Raw genomic sequence first — 22,467 nt, 5'->3', positions numbered from 1 at the left:
AGAGACTTAGACAGATCTGAAATGTCCTGAAGGCTTTCTATCAAAACATAATTTATTCCTTAAAAAAGTTAAACGCATTAAAAGTAACCTTTAGTAAAGGCTTTGTAATTTACTCATGTGCAGTTAAAACAAAAATCGTATTTTTGCCTGTTTAACCTTGAAAAAAAGCTGCAATTCACTCACGCAACACATAAAAGTTGTGCACTTCGAAAGCTTTAACAATTGTTGACTTTCCCTACAATGAGGCTATACTTCAAATCAAAAAGAGGACCCGAAAATTTAGTTCCGCACATACACAGAACATACGTCTGTTCACCGGAAAAACAAAACAACGAATAACTGTATAGAGGATAAAATATTCAGTATAACAAGTGTAATTAGCGTAAGACTCCAACGTATTCTCTCATTTAAAAATCCATACTGTGTGTGTAAATTCAATGCCACTTGTTTATAAGATAAAGTGTCTTCTTTTAATCCTGCTGTCAACCAATCAAACGACAAAATTAATGGTGTTGTCCACATCAATTTTCTAATAATTAGGTTCTTTTTCAGAAACTTTATAAGGGTTATTTTATGACTACTTCAGATTGTATAGATCGGGATAGTGTGCACATTGGATCTCTGAGGTGTTCAGTCCCAACCATTGACGTATAATAATACTTTCGATATAATAAAGATGAATAAATGTATATGAGAGGAACGACGAAACGGTTTAAATTAGCAGTAATATTTACTATATAATTTACGTAGAACGCGGAGCAGATTATAAAGCTGCTAGACTGTTCGACATCCTGATAATTTTATTAGCATAACGTGTCTTCTGAAATCTGAAACATAAGGTGAAAGAGATATATTTAATCAAAGCCGGACATATATTCTCCCTTACTAATTTGATCATAAACAAAACAGGTAACATCTCACGATGTCTTATTAGAGATAGTGAATCAATCAGTTTTCAACGGTATTCATATGATGGAAGGGATAAGCGTGACACCGAACCTAACCCACTCCGCGCAAATATTAAGAAACTACGTTGATTCTTGGAGGTCACCATGGCACTTACAACTTAGTGAGTAAATGTTAACTACATGCTCTACAAGCGGCCTTAATAATAAAGTATATAAACCTTTAAGAGTCCATGAATTATCAAATTTGTTTGACCAGTTCTTGACAAAGCCTTGATTTATCCTTGTTCACAGAAGCATCAACGTAAAAGTTCAACTTAGATTTAGAACCAAACATAACTTCGAGTATATACTCATTAACAAGCTAATACGTAGGAGGGAATGTTCTCCAGGAAATCGAAAATTACTTATGGTTTATTTAACTGGAAGGACTTGCAATTGATTAAGCACCAAAAATGCAAACTTTCTATATCAATCTGCAGTAAAGAGGTCTAACCTATAGACTTAGCCGAAGGATAAATTTTTACGTCGCCAGCAAACGTTGAGACTCGAAAATATCGAACGCACATAAGAGAGTCTTTGACAAACAGCATAACTAAGAATCGGCCTAGGCAACTACCCTCCGCAATATCAGAGAGACTTGAAATTTATCGTGATGCACTAAAGTTAAAAAAACCGTCTAAGAACGCCTATCATGTAATTACTAAAACAACAACCGCATTTTCTAAAGAGTCTAGAGACATTAATTTGTAAATCCGATAACTTGTTTACGTTTTGACAAGGCTTGAAATACAATAAGCTATAAAAACATAGCGGCGGTAGATCTTCGCTTAAAAACCATGCTAGTATAACGCTAGTATACCCGTATTCCTGACATAATTTTTTTAACATTACAGATTCAAATATTTAACTTTGGTATACCTCTTTAAATAACAGCAGAGTTTCTCGAACGATTTTCATTAAAAGATTGTATATATAAATTTTAAATTACATACTATATGTTTTATATATTATATTATTTTATATTAAATATGTATATATATGTATATACATTGCATATTATAATGAATCTATTTTTCCAAATTTGTGGGAAATAATCATTCAGTACAAAATTGTTAAATTTACTTGTTTGAGGCGTGTATCTTAAATCGGCGCAACGGCGAGGAATCCAGGACGAAATTCCTTCACCATCGTGATAGCTAGAAATGTTCAGAGCGAAGAGTGCAACATATCCCTTTTCCTTCCAGAAATTAACAGATAGACAAATATCAAACGAATAGATTTTGTCAGGATAGTTATCACATAACGCGGGCAAAGTAAAATAGGAGATTCAAATCTAGTCTAGAAAAAACTCATCTATTCTGTATTAGGTATGAAATTTGCTTCAAAACAAAAGATGTCCACATGGAAAAGAAACGTGGAGTGTAATTACCAAGAACCGTGATCTTAAGTACATTGAAAACATCCTATACAAGGCGTCAGTTTTATTAAGATATATTAGAATAAGTAAAAATAATTCAAATAAATACCAACGTGTGAAGAAGAAGCAGTGCAAAAACAAGGCATGTACTGAAATCATTGTGACACTAAAAATTGCCGTTGGTATGTGCCGGGGCTTAGCCCGCCAGTTCTCTAGGTACCCCACAAAAAATTTATATTTGTCGGAGCGTTTTCCCTACTCATATGAATGAGATTTATAGCGGTGCGTTGCCTTTGTCTGTTTTTTGCGTCAATGGAACACAATAATGAACTCGGATTGCTTTGTATTAACATTTCGGTTTGGAATCCAAGTTTCTTTAATGACACTAACTTCACAAACCATTCAACGTATACACTCAGTAAATAAACCCTAGAAAATTAGGATTTCTCGCTAAAACTCAGTTGTTCACTCTCTGGTTCCCCGATCCAGGATTTAGATAAGAAAGAGAAATGTCGGTCCTTTGATTCAGATGATTCTGGAAGTGACCTGACTTAAACTTCCTCCAACGTCGTCGTTTGCCAACTTTACCTTACCTTCATCAGAAAGCAGCGGATTGAGTTTACCCTAAATCCGTCGTTCGTCACGCTATTTGAAGATATACCGCATTACTTAGGTTGTCTTAATACTATCTTAACGTAACATATTCCCCATCGGGACGAAGAACGTGTGGGGTGAAAACGAGAAACGACTTTGAATCGTCACATCATTTGTTTAGCTTAATTTGTAAATAAACAAACTCAACATCCCGAGGCAGAGAGCCCACAACTCTAAGGCTGAGGTAGAATTATGAACTTCCTTCACATTGGTTCGTCAGTTTTGTTGGCCCTGTTCTTTTTAGTCATTTGAAAATCAGGACATAAAAATCATTGTTATCCGGTTTTTATGGAAGTGAAAGAGAACGTATATACGTCGTAATTTTATACTTATACGTTCATATATTTTGGTTTGACATATTTTGGTAGAGAAGAATTAATGCATCATTTAGTTTTTTGAACTAGTAGCCTGTTCAAGTGAGATCGCTCTTAAATCGTAATCAACCCAACGAACAAAACAGCCAATAACCTTTGGAATGTGCCTGTGGTTGTTGAATGTTAGCAGCAGCTTTTACCGGGTGTTCAAAAATACTTACTATGTAAATAAATTACCAATAGCCCGCTATTAAAAGCGCTACATATTATTTTGGACGGAGAAGAAGATAATTGTTCTACTTTGTCTCCTGTTTAGCCCCGCCGACTGCCATATTTGAAGTATGGACACTTCAAAAAAGATATGTTTCTCTATTGAAATGATTTAATAGTATATTTTATTTACACAAATGCTTAGGTTACGTTCGCGGTCCAAGTTTTATTCTTGTCTTTGTTGTTGCCAGCGTTGATTATAATTGTGTAATTGCATTTATGGTGTTGATTATTTCAGTTAGCCAAGGTACATAGCTGTAATAATAAGTTACTAAACCTATCAATTTCGAAACTATTTTAATAGACTTCGACACTTCGAAGGGTCTGCTGTTATCTGCCAATAACATCATCTGATCAGTTAAGCGCGCCACCCAAAAATGCATTTGATAGATTCATTGTTTTGTTTAATAGTTGGAAACGTTCGGCTTTATTTTCGTCAGCGACGAAAGCATCATCTATGGAGATGAAAATATAATTTCGAGAACAAAAAGCTTCGTGCACAAGCTTCTAGAATATTTAAACTGATTCCATGAGACTAAAATGTATACAAACGATGTCAAACAATCTAAAAGCGATAATGATTTCATAAATATGCTAAGAGGCTATTGACATTTGGTGGTAAGTTTTTATTCACTATAATTCACTATAACGGGTTGGAACTGTGAAAAAGTTTCAACGTCTGAAATCGTCACAAGAACACCAATCGTTAGGGTGATTTTTGGAATTATATGTAAGGCGAATGAAAACGATGAATCCGATGGCCTACAAACTCTAGATTTGATTTCAAAATCGAGTTCCGACCATGTGTTTGATAGGAACACGTGTAGGTTTATAAAACGAGAGGACATCATTAGTGGCTGGTCTGCGACCACTTTAGTGCTTGACGAATAGAGTGACGCAATGTTTAAAGGACTTCTTTAGCAACTTAGTACACCTGTATTCTAACGAAAATAATTTTGGTATCCTACAAATATGTGCTACTGCGTTAGTCAAAGAATCCAACTATCATTTAGGTTTTACATCCACAATTAGGTCGTATTTATTTAGGAAATAGGCCCATTACCAATCTTGAAACATTTACAACCGCAAATATGAAAGCAAGACAGTTGACAATCATTTTCCTGTTTGTGTTGTTTCTTTTTATTTGTGTCTCACTTCTTGCATTCTCTTTGTGCTTGCGTTGTCTGACTATTCGCACTCTCTGAAAAGCAAATTAACAAGTGTCACTGTCTGTGAGTGTGATGTGGTATATGGAGTGTTAATCGTCTTAAAAAGGGAAAGTTTATAAATTAGGTTGCAATAATAACATGTAGTTAGATTGACTTCCATTATTGGCTGCATATATATGTATGTTTTTGCGTAAGATGTTCGAGCATCGCCAACTAAAAAGGAAACAAGAAGGAAAACGAAACTTCCCTATATGTTTACTCATCAACTTCAACTTACACATTTGTTACATATATTCTATTATATTATTTCTTACATTTATTTCTTCTTAAAATTACAAATTAAACTTACAAGTTCAAATAAATAATATATTGGAAATTCTTGAGCACACGAATTTTTGAAAACTAAAATTATACCACATGTATGAAATTTTAATTCATGAAGGTGCTTGGCATCTACCAAAATTTTGTATATTTATTTTATGACTAAAGAAGGTGTGTCTTGTTTGCTTTTACGTTTAATTTTATTGTTTTATATTTTCATTTCAACACATGTACAACACTGACATTTTTCATTATTTTCTAATGCAAATCTGAAGAAATTTAAAGTGCCACGTATTAGGTAGGAACTTTCAAACCATGACCATACTTCAAATACTTACATACGCCTGGCGACGGTCTTTTGCTTCTCCGAAACTTTAGCTTTAAAAGCAAAGCAAAAGAAAAATTGCTTTCGTTATATTCTTTAGAATAACCTTTAACATATGTCCACAAAATTTTCTAAATTGAACCCACGTTCTTGAAACACAACCATAATTATAAGCGGGAGACATTTTTATTACACTTTATTACACTTTAAAAAATTCTTTTTATGCCCATTATGGAAAAATGAGGGGTATATTCATTCTATCGAAACGTTTACATCGTCTAGAAGGGAGCAACAGAGACCCCATAGAGAGTACATATTCTTGATCAGGAACAAATTCTAAGTTAAGTTAAGCATGTCCATCTGTCCATCTAAGTGTTTGTGCGTCTGTGTTATGTTTATTGTAAACATTCTCCTAATCGCAAAAATAAAGCTATTGACTTCAAATTTGGCACAAGTATTGGAAGTTGCTCCACGGAGATTGGTCGTAAAAAAGGGCCAAATCGGTTGAAGAACTATAGCAGATAAATGTAAAGAAATGTAAAAGCATATTCTTTGGACGATGATGTAGCACCTGTATAAAAATGGAAGAAATTGACCTCCCCTATCCGGTGTTTTTAAAATTTAATTGTTTTTACAATACGACGTTGAAGTAAACTTCAAAAATCCCATAAGGTGTATAAACTTTTGGCCAATTTCAAATTAGCAAAGAACTTAAACGTGTTCGTCAGTCCATCTCTCCAACTGTGTGGTATCCGCGGTAAACATTTTGCTGTTAGCAAAAAAAAAAAAACGTAGCCTACAAATATGCAAAAAGTTTTAAGTAACCTAAACTTTTCACAGAGCACGCCTACAATGCCCACATGCCTATGCGACAAAAGCTTTAATTTTGAAAATAGAAAAATCAGCCGCGTCCACTCTAAATTTTAGAGCATGAAAATTCTTTTACTTTTTTTGTCCTTTTTACAATAACGATGATGGTTACAGAAGATTCGGTCACGAGAACGATTTTCTTACTTGTTTATTTTCAAGTTTTTGCTTTTATAAAAGGGCGATAGAGACCTGACAACACTATATTTGTGTTTAATTTAGAGTCTGGAAAGAGAAGGGTGTGCCTTTGTAGTGTATTTAAGAAAGTGCACACCATGAAGTAGGGTGCTTACTAAGGAACGCTGTGTATGACTCTGGATATTTTAAAATTACTTGATTGTTTTCACCAAGACTTCTTCTGTATTATAACGTAAATTCGGCGGGTAGAAATCTGTTCAGTTCAAACAATACATTAACAGAAAAACTAACTTTTCTTTAGTGGAATATATAACGGTTACGATTACGTTAGCGTTTGTGCTTATGCTTCAAAAACATTTTGCTTGCTCAGTCGTGTAAACTGAACTGAAGTCATTTGTTGTACATAAAAATTTGATGGATATTTCGGTGGCACAAGATGAGTATCAAGATTTCCAAGTTCCATACATAATTAAACAAAGGGGAAAACGTAGAGTATGTTTTACTTCAGAATTTCATCACTGATGTCCGCGCAAATTAGGGTTTGCGAAATTCGTGGCTTACGTGGTTTATAGGACTGACAGGAATTCCGAAATTAATCAAATAACCACGAGTTTTCCTTTACCTGAATTCATCTCCTTGTTTATAAAAAAAATGTAGGTTATATTACTACAGGTTTACTAATGCTTAGGTTTACTAATAGTAAAATTTGTGTCCATGCAAGAATCATGTGAATATATGAATATGCAAGAATTATCACATCAACGATAGATAAAAAATAAAAAAAATTTATAATTATTTTCCTAAATTATATGCTAATCCAAAGATTCGCGCATTACGCAAATCAAGTTCTCTGAATTCTCGCGATGTGGTTGGCTTTGTAGATCAAGATGATAGTGAATGAAAATTGTTGAATTTAGTTGAACGGATAGCATATATATTCAGTGCAAACTAATAATAATGATAATTACAAATAAGGCTTAGGTTACTAAGAAATAAAATTAGGATAAATACAAATAAATGCTTATACTTCTAATGAAATATGTAAGTACTTACCCTAATAATAAAATATAACTTCTTATGCTAATATAAACTAGGTCAATACTAAATGTGCTTACTAAGATTAACTGTACTAAAATTAAATAGGTGTGTTAAATACCTTATATTAAATAAAATAAATGCTTACAACAATAACAATTTAAATACTTACGTAATTTTTTTTTTATTTATTTATTTACTTGTTCACTCATGAAACTCGGCTAAAATTAGTTAATAGTCGAATTCAATTGACTCGTAGAAGTTAACCTTATACTAATTATTATTAAAAACTAGTATAAGTTCTATAAGGAAAAGTAAAGAAAATACAAATAAACAACTAAATAATAATTCATGTATAAATAAATAAAAAAAAAAAAAAAGCCTGTACACAAATAGCACAGAGGCACAACCTAAACCAGTACCGAATCAAGTTACAAGTGAATCCCTAAGCTATTCTAAACAAGCAAACGCTTGACAACAGTAAACAAAGCCAGTTAATTTTTGAATCATAGCGACATGTTAAAACTGAAAGCGCAAATCACGCATGTTACGCATACTTTTTTAATAGACTTTAAATAATCCCATATTAAGATTAGGTGATAGGTTTCTGCAAACAACTCTAACCAGGTTAAACAGCTCATAACTCTGTATATATTGACTCAGCTTAATCAACATAAAGTGCCTAGAGAAGCAGTTAGGGACATTAAAGCTTATCTCACCAAGCAATGTGGATGACTCGATAACACCACTAACTAACTCAATTAAGAAGGAGATTCCATTAATTAACTCAATAGAGCAGCAAGAACTTCGGTACGCAGCCGTTGCTCCTGTAAAGCTTTTTCGCGGCAAAGTAGCTAGTTGCATGTATTTCTAGACTGTTCGCATAGCAGGCTAATTTAGTTGCTTGGGTTAAAAAGCCAAACTTTAAATAATTCTTTTCTGGACCTGATTGCATCTTTGAAAGCCTCATTCCACCAGTATTTACCCTTTGGCTAAATCGAAGTATTTTTAAATGGAATGTATGTATGTTTGCATTCCATATTGAACGTTGTTTTGTATCATCAAGGGCATTAACGTTGTTAAATAGGAAGCATATCTTTCAGTTAAAATGCCTGAAAAAATTATTGAGTTCCGCCCAATTTGCGTTATCGTAAACTAAAAAATCACGTCTCTGCGCTGACAAAGAAATTGTGACACGACAAGGATGCAAAAATGATATAGTAGTCCGAGTTACTGAGAGGTGCAATGATCTTAACTTCGTACTTATACGAACGCGAAGTAAGAAAAAGTTCTAGCGAATTTCGTTGCAACTCTTTAATGCTTGGAATATGGGTTGGTTCATTTATAAATTGCGTTAAGCAATTCTTAACTGCCATAATCTCTGCGCCGTGTCTCTCTGGAATTGTGTGGATCGAATGGCGCAGCCAATTTTTATTGTGGACATTTAAATCGCTAGCAACCACGAGATCGCTGTCGGAGTAAATTTGTAAAATCGAGGGTACTGAGTATACCGCGAAAAAATTTGCACGCAGTGCAGGTATTTTACAGTGATGGATTTTAAATCTCCTTACTGTACCTGTTTATATGGGTTTAAATTTATTCTTAATGGTTATTGTTTTTTTTTTTCTACTTTTTCTTCTCGTAGCTGTTGTTGTTGATGTTGGGTTTATTGCTGCTACCGCTAATTACTGTTATTTTTCCCGTTGGTGTTGTCATTGTCTTGTTATTACTATTGTTGGTGTATAATTGGTGTTGGCACTGTTGTTGGTGTGTTACAGTGTTACTCCTGTTTTTAGGTGGTCGCATTACTTCTTTTGCTTTTGCTAGTGTTTCTTTGGTGTCATTTCCTTTTCATGTTTCCTGCTATTTCGGTTTATGCTTTTGGTTTTTTGGTTTTTGTGATTGTTATTTTGTTATCCTTTTTGCATATTATACTTTGCGCGCATAATTGTATTGATATCTCTGTTTCTTGATGAGAAGTTTCGTCTGCTCAACTTTGAGGCAATGAGTATTTGAACATAAATCTATATGAACCCAAACGCACAGCAATAAAGAAGATACAACATACCCCTTTTGCTGGTTTCAATATAGAAGAATCGGTAACCATTGATCTTCTGGGCATAATAATGCAAAACGATGTATTCGAAGAGTCAAAAACTCAACCAACGGCTTAGGTTTATTCAAACTATGCGAACAATCCTTCACTGCAGGCACTTTGTTTGGAGGCCATATGCAACGAAAGGCTCAGGTGCTCGTGGGAAAAAGATTGACTAGGGGGTGAGAAAGAAAAAATTGCGCGAAAATTCGACGCAGATGAATCTAAATTAGTTAATTTGAAATAAAATAAACTTTAAAAAGTTTACACCAATATGCTGTAAATTGACCAAAAGACCTGAAAATTTACCCACAGATATTTTTTTTTTTTTTTTGTTTGTATTTGATATGGATTGGACCTTTTAACTTAAATTTAGATCCACAATCCAGTAACTATATAGAAATCCATTGCTGATATTCATAATTTCACGTGATCATGAATAATGATGCTTTTTTACTAAATTTTTTGATTTTTTTGCTTTCTAGGTTATGTTTGACTCTTTTCTTTATTTCTTTATTTCAATTGAGTAACACGCTGAAGTTGGTTGTGTACACCCCAACGACAGCATGAAGACTGTCTGAAATAAAATTTAATTACAGGAACAAGACCGTGAAAACCCAAACAAAATTTAGGCAGCTAGCAGTTCGAATATTCAAAAAGGAACGTCACATCTGCAGCAGGCCGAGGGATTACAAGTATGTACAATGGTGATTGCTATAGTCGAATTTCTACTTTTGCTTGGTGATAAGAAAGTTTTATAAAACTTCATAAAGCTTTATAAAATTTTATTATTCTCAAATTGATATCAAATAGTAAAGCTTCATACATACACAAAAAAGGGTTCACACAGCATGATTTAGCTAAGCAGGTCGTTGTTTATGACGTAGATTGTTAGCCAAGATGAATAGGCCAGTTTATTCTTATTTCATTTTTACCGAATATGGAGGGCAGGTGTGAAGAATTAAAAAAGACTATAGGTATTCAAGATTGGTTCTCACAAATTAAATATTTTTCTTGCTTTCAAATAATTTCCTAGAATAGTTGAGGCAGAAGATAATGGGGTAACCTCAATTATAATTAATTTATCTTTTTTGATGTTTTGTGCAGCAATCGTCGGTATATTATAACATTGGGAAGCGTAGATATTCTACATTATTTATTTTCAGAAACAAAACAATAAATAAATAATTAAGTAAATAGATAAAGTCTAAATAAATAATAAATGAATACTGCATTGTGCTTTATTATGAAGTCAATGTCGTCAAAAGTTTTGGTACTAATTTGTAGTCTATAGTTAATAGCGGTTAGGTCCTACAATTTTTTCAGAGAATACCTTATTGCGAGTTAGGAAAGAATATCAGATAGATTTTTGATTAGATATAGCCCAGGTAGGTGGTCACACATTAGTAACCCTGTTAAAGACTCGAATTCGGAACAAGGGCGGTAGTCATTATACTACTGCTCGGTTAAGAATGTATGTCGCACGGTTTATATATTACTGATTCATTTGGGATATTTGTGTTTCTCGCACAGAAAAGAATCTGTCTGCTAAAGTAAAGCTCGAATAAAACGGCCACTAACCTACGTGTCACTTTGATCTATTTCTTAAAACAAGAAGAGCTTATAGATTGTCCAAACGAGTTTGATTCGGAAACTACTGAACCGGTAGAAGAAATGCGTTGTACATGAGCTCAGTAACTAGAAAGCAAAGCTGCAACTGCAGAATTTATATGAGAAGCATCATGTCAACCGAAGAACTTCACCAGCACCGCCTCAGAGCAGTGAAGGTTATACGCAGTTTGCATCAATTACGCCAGCGACAGTTGCATAGCAAGAAACCCTTACAATTGACGCCAAAGACCAAGGTTAGCAACCATTATTAACCATATAACATCATAGTTTACCAGGCATTAATGAAAACCGTCCCCAAGAACAGGTATTAGTGCCAACATATCTAAGTTATCAAATGCCGCATCGCGCAACCGATTCTAAACCGGTCCTTTAAATCGCCCGGCGTAAGGGACTTAAGTTTGCTGAAAGTGGTTAACCGCTGACTTTTTTCGAACGAGCTGAGGACCGTCCTCCAGCGATAATGGTAGAAATGCTCCGAGACAGGGCGCCGGCATATATTCAAACAAGATTTCCCGTAAATTCTTTCAACAATCTCAATAATTTAGCCGGCAAGAAGATGAAATACGCCAAAGAACACAACGTCCGTAGAAAGCCGTCCGAGATTGCATAATATCAATGCAAGCGATGATGAGACAGATCACTCTAACTGAAGAGCAAAAGTTAGAAAATATTTTTCCAATGCGCAACCATACTATCTCTAGTGTGTAGGCCGGCGCGACTTCAGAGACTTATCCGAAATGATGGAACTTGCTGACGATGCGGAATCCATACCACCGGAAACGACAACATGCGAAAACAATCGAGAACCAATCAGAGAAATACGACATAAAACCTGTGGGCGCCGATGACCACAACAAATTTATCTTCCCCACGAGTCAGATGTAGGACATCCCGACACTGGACTCAATAAAGCTATTAAAGGTAGACCTTGTACCGAAGAAAGACACAACCAATATAATTGTCTAAATGAACAAGTCCTCGTTAGCTGGAGATGTGACCGCCGTGGTATAAAGGTAATCGATTACTGCAGACACGGAAACTTCAGGGGAGCCCACGGCCAGCCAAGGAAAACGGGTCCGAAAACGAATATGTCTCGCGAACAATATATCTACGAAGCGAATCAATTTCGAAAATCATACACATCACTGATAATATAACACAGGATACCATAACAAAGAAACCTTTAGCTCAACAATCAACGACTCCGAAACAAGAGTCTACCACGAATCTTCGTGCGAGCGATAAAACCTTCGAAACATTTTCAAATAAAATTGCCACAGAATGACCATGTGTATAACAATGTCTGAGTAAGTGCGAAAACTCTCTAATTAGAGCAAGTGAGAAATCACAGGCAGTAGCGAAGCAATTACCGAACAGAGATAAAGATGTACTTTCGAAAACGAGAAAATCTTCTCGGGCATAGCTAAGTCAGCAAATTGATAGCCCAACAGTCGAAAACGGTGACGAAACGCTGGCAAAACCCTGGGCCCCGCGCTATAGATCCAAACCCCTGATGTCGAAAAACCGAAGACATTTAGAGGCTGTTGAAAATTCGTATGAAATTAAACAAGACATACCGGCTGATGGTACTAATGTATGCTTTGAAGCCAATGGACGTACTACTATAATTATCATCGCGGGCCATCGGCTCACAGCCACGATTGACACAGGTAGGAGCAATAGTTCTCTAACGAAAACTTTCCGACGACTTGGGCAGAAGAACAAATCACCGTGCGAATATGTTCCTTGCAGATGACACACTGCTTAAAATCGACAGCGCTTTTAGATGTCCGATACAATTTGGAAATAGGATCACTCTGGTCCATTTCGTTGTTACACCCGGGGCACTCCTTAATGTATTCGGAGCTACGCTACTTTGTTCTGGAAAATTTGCATCTTGTTGACCAGCAGAACCATCGAAAGATTTAGAAACTTCTGAGCCTTACTTAAAATACCGAGGAAATAACTATCGAGCTTAGAATAAGCACGAAGATTGAACAACATGAAATCGAATAATTTTTACGAGGAAAATTACTGAAATTCGCGAACTTACATGGAGTTATGTCCATCGCAGGGCAGAACATTATGATGAAGTAGTACCGGCCGCTTAAACTTTGATATGCAGTCTTGCAATGCAAGCTATGATAGATTGGCCAGGTGATTGCCAGTTAAGGAATTCAAACCGATCCTGGTAAAACACCAGCAAACGGTGAAATACCCCCGTTTTTTAGAAATGGCCTCGTTGTACCGTCGATTCGTGCCTGAATTCGCTACAATTTAGAAACCACTTACAGTTTTACTAAATAGGGTAAACATGGACGCTGGGCGGAGGAGTATGAAACTTGGTTTTAAATGTTGAAGGCAAAGCTAACACAGAGCCCAATACTTGCACGTTCTGGGTTTTCAAACGCCTACACTACAAACAAATGCAAGTGATGCTGCATTAGGGGCCATTCTAGCCTAACAAATCGACGGCGAAGAACGACTCCAAGGCAATACCAGTAGATGTATGAATGCTGCAAAAAAGAGCTGTATGACTACCGGAATAGAATGCTTGGCTGTCATTTTAGATGTCCCCCAAAATGGTCATATTTAAAGAGATACCATTTTAGCATCGTGACGAATAATTTTCGTTGTTATGGCTTAAGTGTATGAATAATTCAACCGCAAGATTAGTCAGTTGGGCTTGAGAAACGCAGGAGTATGAAGTTGTATCGACAAGGAGTAAACAACGTGGTGGCTGATGCACTGTCACGACAGCGTGCCGGTGAATTCAATCGCATTGCAACGCTTGTCGTACCAATCAAAGGATGCAATTGGCAGAGTACGAACATAGAGGAAGTCCAAGGTGATTCAGAAAAATTTCCTGACAACTCTGGTAAGGAGGGTTCTGCATGGAAACTATGCGTTACTGCATCGATGCGACACCAAGTGCTCAAGGAAATTTACAACGAGTCAACAGTACCTCTGAATACGAAAGGCGGCAAACAGGGTCTGTAGTCGTTACTATTAGTCCGGGATGTCCCAGAAATTACCAAATACGTTCGTTGCTACGTTAGGTATCAACATTATAACCCTTTGCCGCAAAAGCGCGCTGTCATACCAGAAGAACCATGGGCCAGTGTCTGTTCGGATTTTATTGGACCACTGCTCTGAACCAAAATAAGATACAGAACACACATCTTGACACGTCTTTTAAATGGATTGAAAAGGCCCCTCTACATCGATCTACACCGGAATGGCTAATTTAAAGACTCCGCAAGAGAATACTCAGTAAGTTCTTTGGTACCTAAGGAAATTATTACCAACAACCGAGGGCAATATTCAAGTAATCTGTTTCGGCACTGCCTTCAAAACATAGGAGTGCAACATCGTCTGACATCGTCGTATACACTTCGCGAAAACCCAACCGAAATATTTATTTGCACCGCGAAAACAACTGTGACATGAAGAGCATGCCACATGGCAAACATTTCCCAGAAATCGCTGTAACTATAAACACTGTTACTATAAACACTGCCGTGACGTATTCCATAGTGAGATAGCGTCAACGAAATGGTTCAACATCTTCTACCGATAACTTCCTCCAGGGGACGATCTGGATGAAACGCCGAAACATCTGAGAAGGGAAATGAGAAGGAGTGGCCATAACAAGAATGAAGGCTACTCTGATTATCTATTCAACGAACCGTTAGAATTAAAGTTCGACAGAAAACTGCGGATCATGGATAACAAATCCAAGCGCCGAACGCTCTGACAACTCCGACGAAGAAGGGGACGTCATATGTCCCACAGATAAGGATAAGCAAAAAATGATGGGAAATTGATTTTTTCGGGGAAAACACAAAACAAACGAAAAGTTGTGACAGCTTGCCGAAATCTTTTCACATAAATTTTGTTGCAAAATCTCAAAGCAAACTAAATTATAAAATACAAATGCTTTTGGATTCATTAATTATTCTAAGTTCATTTTTTCAGTTTTTTAATTCAGAAGACAATTTTAAAATTTTTAAATAAGTAATTAAACCTTTCTGCAATCTCAAAGTCGGCGTTTCTTTGTTTTTTTTGTTCTCTGCGCGAAAATACTTGTGCGCAGTGCACCCTAGTTTAGGACGTATCAGTAATATGTTCTCGTTGCATTATTGTATACAACGCACACATTCGATGCAACCGCACAACAACAACACCTAATAAATGAATATTTAGTCGCAAACATATCGGGTGAGGTCATTTCCCCATTAATTTTGCATATTTTGGGATTTATTTAAAATCTGATTTGCTGGACATAATGCCATATAATCAAGGAAGGTTAACGGAAGATGAGTATGATTGTTGATTTGGATGTATCCTTTCTATTATATGCATCGTGGTTTGAGGCTTTTTAAGTTGTTTAGTAAGTATGTTTAAGTTGAATCTAAATAAGTATTGTTATAAAATTCGCTTTTCTAAGATACAGTCCGTATCACTGGATCGTGGATATTTTGTTCAAGAATAATACACTTCAAAGTTCTTTAATTTATAATTATATTTCTTAAATGTAGGATTATTCACAATTTATTTTTGGCAATACTTTCAACTGCTCAACTTTAATATCCTTTTTCTACTAACTCTCGCTTCAGCAAATATTCTATCTATACAGACTTTTACCATCACATTACTAATACCTAATTTTATAGCTTCATTTTTAATTCGTTAACCTGTTTTTCTGGTACTCGTTTTCCTTGGCCGGCAGCTACATGGCGTCCTGCGAGTGTGCACTTGCTTTTTCCCTCTTTAGGGATTTTATTACTTACCTGGAATGAACAGGATTTGGGATGTTCGTAACAGTATAATATGAACATGTAAGTTATGGCCATATCTATATAAAGAAAAATTGATGTATAATTAATAATTTTAAAGACCATTTATTTGTAAAATACTAATATTATATATTATAATAGTTTGTTTAATTTTTTTTTATATTAATCTATTTTTTATTGCTATTGAATTAAAAGAAACACAAAGAGTAAATTAACGTTAACGATAAATGTCAAACATACTGTTTAAAAGAAAACACAAAAAAAAAAAAATTAATTAAATTAACATTGATTTTAATTATGAAAGGAAAATAGATTAGAGATGATTTCGGACCCAACTTCGCGGTTGCCGCAAACCTTTCTATTGACCGGAGGGAGCCCAATAGGCAGGGTAGGTGATTAGGTCCAGGGTAGGTGATTAGTCCCAAGTCCGCTATCGAGTTTCGACTCTGGTTTCCGGTATGTCCGTAAGCAAGGTATAGAACCCCTCCTATATCTAACGAACTAGTTAGTTTAGCTAGACACGTATACTTACCTCATAGGACAGGACAAATAAAATATATATATTTCATTTTATTAATATACAATACGCTTGAGCGTCGACATAACATGAGCCAAGTTTCGCCTAGGAACAGGATCATTCAGCGCAGGGACAGAGATGAAATGGTTATGTCCAAAAACTAAATCGTTTAAATAAAATCGACTACACGTCGTTATCAGAGTTCTCACCTATTCGTCCTGGCTTTACCTATATACCGTACAACACACTACCGTGAATAGTCGATTTTAAGCCGTGCTGTCCATTCTCGGAACAACCTACTAGAAGTGGTGTTTCCTACCGTACTTGATATCTCCATTTTTAAGGCAAACGTTCAAAAACAGTACTCCCTTCCCTTATCTCGCTCCTCAGATAAATCTCCCTCATCACCATAGTGCCCGACAGCAGGCCATATCAAAAAATAATAATAGTAATATTCTGCTGCATATATTTCGTTTTTGTATCGGTATATTTCAACTACCTCGTTAAAAAAATTGTTAAAAAAATGAATAACATATTTTGCATATTTTACGAATTCAGTTTTTCTCGCCAAACAATAGCTGAGTAAAGAGAGGCCTCATTGTAAAATTCCGTTTAGTAGTTAAAAAGCTTTTTTTTGACGACCGTGTCAATATGAGAGGAAAGTAAAGTTTTCGAGTGTTGAGAAGACTCAGAAGTTGAAAGACTCCACATAGGGTATATTGGAGCCGTTGTTGTGAAGTGGTGCAATAGTAAGTGGTTTGCATTTGTTAGAGAAGTCTAGGAACTTTGTCTGGCGAATCGACAGGTACAGCTGCAGAGGCTCTAGACTGGTAGTAATGATATCTAAGGCGGATTGTGTGCTGGCCAATTTAGGATTACAGTGGAAGCTGAAAATTACAAGATCATCTCCACAATCCAATACGGAAACATTGCCACGTCATTAATTTAAATGCTGATAAAAATTGAATTTAGTACAGACATTTGCGGGGTGCCCCTTTAGAACCTCCTGTGTGTGGTAAGTTAACTAGTGTGTTGCTGTAGTGAAGGTGTTCGTGTAACAGCCTGCGGAATCTTGTGGGTAGGTTTAAAGCGAATGGTGCGGATCTTAGAGTGATGACATTAAATGAGTTGAAAGCTGCGGAGATATCTAGAAAATATGCTCTAAGAGTTAGGCCGTTAGGAAAAACGATGATAACACCGGATCCAAAAATAACGATGTTGTCATGAGCAGATTGAGAACGTGAGTCTGAGTTTAACACTAACTAAGTTGAATTCACTGTTCCAACAGGAACTGCGGAGATGATTTTTTCGGCGCTTTCTTGGTAAAACCAGCACTGAAGGTATTGCAGAAGATGTCGAAGAAGCACTCGGAAGGATTGGTTAACTAAGTAGAATTCATTAATTTACAGGCAGAGCTGAAGGTTTGATATGTCTTGGAAAGTTCTCGTAACTTTATGGGGAGCGGAGCTTATCAGCTTATCGGAAATAATAATTTCTATACCGAAACCTTAGGAGGAGTTCGAGAAGCCATCCATTCTGACAGTATAGTCGTCGTGAAAGCATCATGAGGTTTAAACAAAATTCGGACACACATGCCACTGAGTTATCATTGTAGTAAAGATAATATTCGAGGTGCTTTTTTTTGCTGCGAACGCTGGTGAAATTCAACTAAAGTATTTTCATTGATACTAGGGTTTCAGATATTTAATTGCGTCTAAGACTTGAGATTTGGCCAGTGGTTTCACGGGGGGACTAAATAATCTTAGTGGTGAGTGGTTTCACGATTTGTAGGGTGTGGGCAAGAGCAATTTGTCTCGAGCACATTATCTTGGTGTGGTAATACTTTTGCCATTGTAGTATTCGTTCAACGGAAGCCTTTACTGGATACTTTAACCCATGTACGCTTGTAAATGAAGCACGTCGAAGCATATACGTGTCGCATTAAGATTGAAGCATTTGTTTTTAGTGATGTCTAGTTTATTAAAATGAGTTATTTCGACTACCTTTGACCCAAACCTTTGCAGACTTTTGTCCAACGCATAAGTTTTGTTCTCTCATAAATCTCTTCGTTAAATCCGCGGGACTGGAACGACTCATCGAACGTCGAATTCATAGGGAATATAGACCTGTTTAAGTGTGAAGACCTGATTAAGTGTCAAGCGTTAAGAAGTGTCGACAACAATTGAATTTGCTCTACACATATCCGATGTAATTATTCTCATGTTTTTCGTTGAACTAAAAAAAAAATTTTATAATGTTAAGGTATATGTGGCGTAGATTATTCCCAAGCTCCATAATTCTGGCTAGAACGTTGTGTCTTCATTATTTGAAGACTGAGTGCTCACGCATAGAATGCGTACATAATCCGGCTCTGGGAACTGTCAATTATTCCTGGTCATTGACTTTAACCACACGATCTTGTGGCCACACCATATTTTGTCAATTATATGCGAACTTATGTGATTTGAGAACAATTTTTTTTTTCTTTTTGAAAGGTTTGACAGCGTTGTTCAGCGGGAGCTCACTTGATTGGTTAAATCAGATGAAAATACGCTATATTGTTTACTTTGTGTGTGTTTGATTTTTTTTTTTTTCACCAAAACGAAGCGCGTATGCATATGTTAACACTGAAAGAAAAACCGAAAACAATTTATATGTGCTAGATAAATCTTGGCTTTGTTTCATACGTGCACACTTGTATGCATACGGTAACAAATATTCACTTCAAAACACAGAATTGTATGTGTTTTCCAAACGCTTGAGAGCGTCTCATATCAAGGAACTATTAAAATTATTAATCTGCACCCATGCAAATAATGAGAATGAAAGAGCAAGCATACAAGTGGCTGCTGATTCAGCTGAACATCTTTATATTTCATTGTCTTTGAATTTACATTTTTACATATTCTCTAAAAAATACATTTTTGGAATAAAGCAACTACAATAGAAAGAAAGAAAATACATAACAATTTTTTGTTTGACTTAGAAATTTTTGCACATTTGTACAGTACAGCATATATTCAGTACAATAAACGTAGAATATTATAAACCTAAAACTGTAAAATCGTATATTCTCACGAAGTTGATATTATTCCATTGTGAACCAATGTAGTGTTATGTCATGTGCACTTTAAAAAAAAAAATTGTTAAATATAATTTATTGTTTAACATATTTATCAGCATAATTGCGCAAGCTATACAGCCACAATTCGGGAGTTGACGGCGTTATTCACAACAAAGCGCATATGTTGGTGTGGAGCCCATGAGTATGCGAAGCTGTTTGTTGTTTAGTATAATATATCTTAATTCGGTGTATAAAGACTTTGGCTGATATATACTTTAATTAAAATAGGCACTGTCTGCTAGTTGCTCTTATAAAAAAATGGTAAAAAGATTTTCTTTCCGAAAAGGCGTCCAACTATGGATTCGAGGGTGGTAGTAAGCTTTCGAACCCATATGTCAGCCAACCTCTGCGTACAAAAAGAAAATAAATTAAATTTAATATTAAAAAAAAAACTACTTTTCACGTTAAATGAAAGAATGTAAAAATGAAAGATGAAAATGAAGAAATGTAAAGAACTATAGTTCTTAAAATTATGTAATTTATTTTTTACTCTTTAGTGAATCATAATTCGAATCATTTTTTTTTAAAAAGTGTCCTTCTGTTGATTTCTGTGAGTACTTCTTTATTACAAAACTTTTTTCGAGTTTGTAGAGCCGATTTCCCGTATTTGTATGCCTTCCAGAGATCTTACTCGACTTATCACGATATATGTTTGACCGACTATAAATATTTTAGGCGTACTTTGAGTGTTGCAAACTTTGGCTGAAAACGAAAAGGAATGTTATGGTAATTGAAAATGATTGAACGCAAAAAAAAAAAAAAAGGAAAGAGGAGGAAAAAGAAAAATTCTAAAAGGATAAATTGGCTTTTCTAATAAAGCAAGTTAGTTCCACGAGATAACGTACATTTTTTGCTGCAAAGAGATCGAGGAGACAGCCATATAACTTGAAGAAGCTAAAGGAATCTCTAATGCCATCAAGCCTGTGGCATCTGAACATTAGATGCTCAGCAGACTCAACAACATTGCAAACTTCACAAACATCACATGGTATAGCGCGAATCATTTTTAAATAAACTTTATCATAAGTGTGACCACTCATGAGTCTATAAAGAATTTTGTTTTCCCAGGAATTAAAAGAAGATACAGAGAAGGGTTTGAATTGAAATGTGGGATTTAATTTATAAAAAAGACGATTGGATTTGACGCGCGCGATTACTTTAAATTCGTCGTTTAGCTGTTGAAGGATGTGGTTGCGAATTGCCCGAACTGCTTCATTGGGAGTATATTTGATGGACAAAATTGTCCCATCAACACGAGCTCTCCCTGCATGGAAGTCGGCTTTTACATTTAAAAAAAAGCCGCAGTGGCCAGGTACCCAAACGAGGTGACAATCATCCACTTGAGATTCGTGCAACGTCTTGTGAATGTCAAACACATATTGATTTTCTGCATCTCTTTTATTTATTAGAAGTAGAGCTGACCTACTGTCGGTAAAAATAACAAAACGTCTGATACCATCGGAAATAGCAACCATGATAGCATGTCGAATGGCGAGCAACTCAATAAAAGTAGAGGAAAGTTCCTCTTCCACTTTGACTCGAAGTATTGTTTCAGATAGATGTTTCACGACCGAGAAGCTAGATACATTATGTCCGACGGAACCGTCAGCGGCATATATATCATATCCGTTGTTGTAATAAAAAAGGAGGTTTTCTTGGCATAACAACCTTATACAAGAGAAGTTGACATTTTGTTTTAAGGTAGAGATCGGTTCGAGAATGTTTATGAAGACTTTTCATTTGCTGGTAATGAAATTCAAGGGGGGAATTGAATCTAACTTATCAAAAATATGACGAAGTTTTTGATAGCAAAAAGTATAGCTGCAAGTGACAGTGTCACTGAGAGATATAATTTCCTGAAAAAGGGAAGGATTTATCATCTTGACTTTAATTAACTCCTTGGCAGTGCAAAAAAGGGCTCTTTCGGAAACTGGCCTTTCACCAGATATAACATTGAGAATATGTTGAGGAGTTGAGAGGGTCAGTCCAGTACAACGCTTCAACATTCGGTTTTCAAATGCTTGTATACGTTTTTCAATATATTTTTGGAAATTGCAACATATGGAATGTCCAAATTCAATTTTGGACCTGACTAAAGATTTGTAAACGGTGTAACGGCCGCGAACAAACCTTGGGTAGGGTATCTGTCGGTCTGTGTCAACCGCAAGGAGCGGAATAACGGCATGCCGTTAGACGAAATCTTGCGATTTTGTGGTACCGCTAATAAATCGCATGATCTTGCGGGATATGTTTATTTTGTTCTTCTCTGATTTCCTTGTTTGCAAGTACAGGCAAAATCGTATGATTTTGCGGTACTCCTTTTTTTTCCTTTTGCATTTGCAAGCGTAGACAAAATCGTATGATTTTGTGGGATCTATGCTTGCTTTTGTGAGAGTAGCGGCAAGCCGCTATAGAGAGAGCAACAGGAAGAAGAAGAGGGAAATTGAGTAAGAACGAGAAGTTTGTCTGTTTTTCATTTTCAAGATAGAGGGGAGAACAACTTTGAAGCTGGCAGAGTGCGGACGTGTCCGCGAGTTGTATCTTCAATTATTAGACAAAAAAAACGGAAAAGTACAAAAATGCAATTAACAACGAGGAGCAAGCAATAGCAAGTGTGCGCTGTAAATTTTATTCGAGAAACAGAAATATTTGCTTAAATTTTAACTTTTGATTGTGAAATAAAAATGCCTACTTAAACTTCATTGCCAAATATTTGCTTAAATTTTAACTTTTGATTGTGAAATAAAAATGCCTACTTAAGCTTCCTTGCCAAATATTTGCTTAAATTTTAACTTTTGATTGTGAAATAAAAATGCCTACTTAAGCTTCCTTGCCAAATATTTGCTTAAATTTCAACTTGTGATTGTGAAACAAAAATGGCT

General features: G+C 35.7%; 1 long non-coding RNA gene across 1 annotated transcript in view; it reads right to left on the bottom strand.

Annotated features, from left to right (window-relative positions):
* Positions 1-19,593: 19,593 nt before the first annotated feature.
* The window catches only part of LOC119643750, a 4,107-nt gene continuing 1,233 nt past the window's right edge, over positions 19,594-22,467 (bottom strand). Inside the window, exon 3 of the long non-coding RNA XR_005248419.1 lies at positions 19,594-19,931. This is a non-coding gene — a long non-coding RNA (uncharacterized LOC119643750). The remainder of the gene's footprint in view (positions 19,932-22,467) is intronic.

Source organism: Glossina fuscipes, unplaced genomic scaffold (assembly GCF_014805625.2).
Source record: "Glossina fuscipes isolate IAEA_lab_2018 unplaced genomic scaffold, Yale_Gfus_2 61594, whole genome shotgun sequence".
Lineage (NCBI taxonomy): Eukaryota > Metazoa > Arthropoda > Insecta > Diptera > Glossinidae > Glossina > Glossina fuscipes.
The sequence above is the reverse complement of the archived record's forward strand: the minus strand, read 5'-3'. Positions and strand labels throughout refer to the sequence as shown.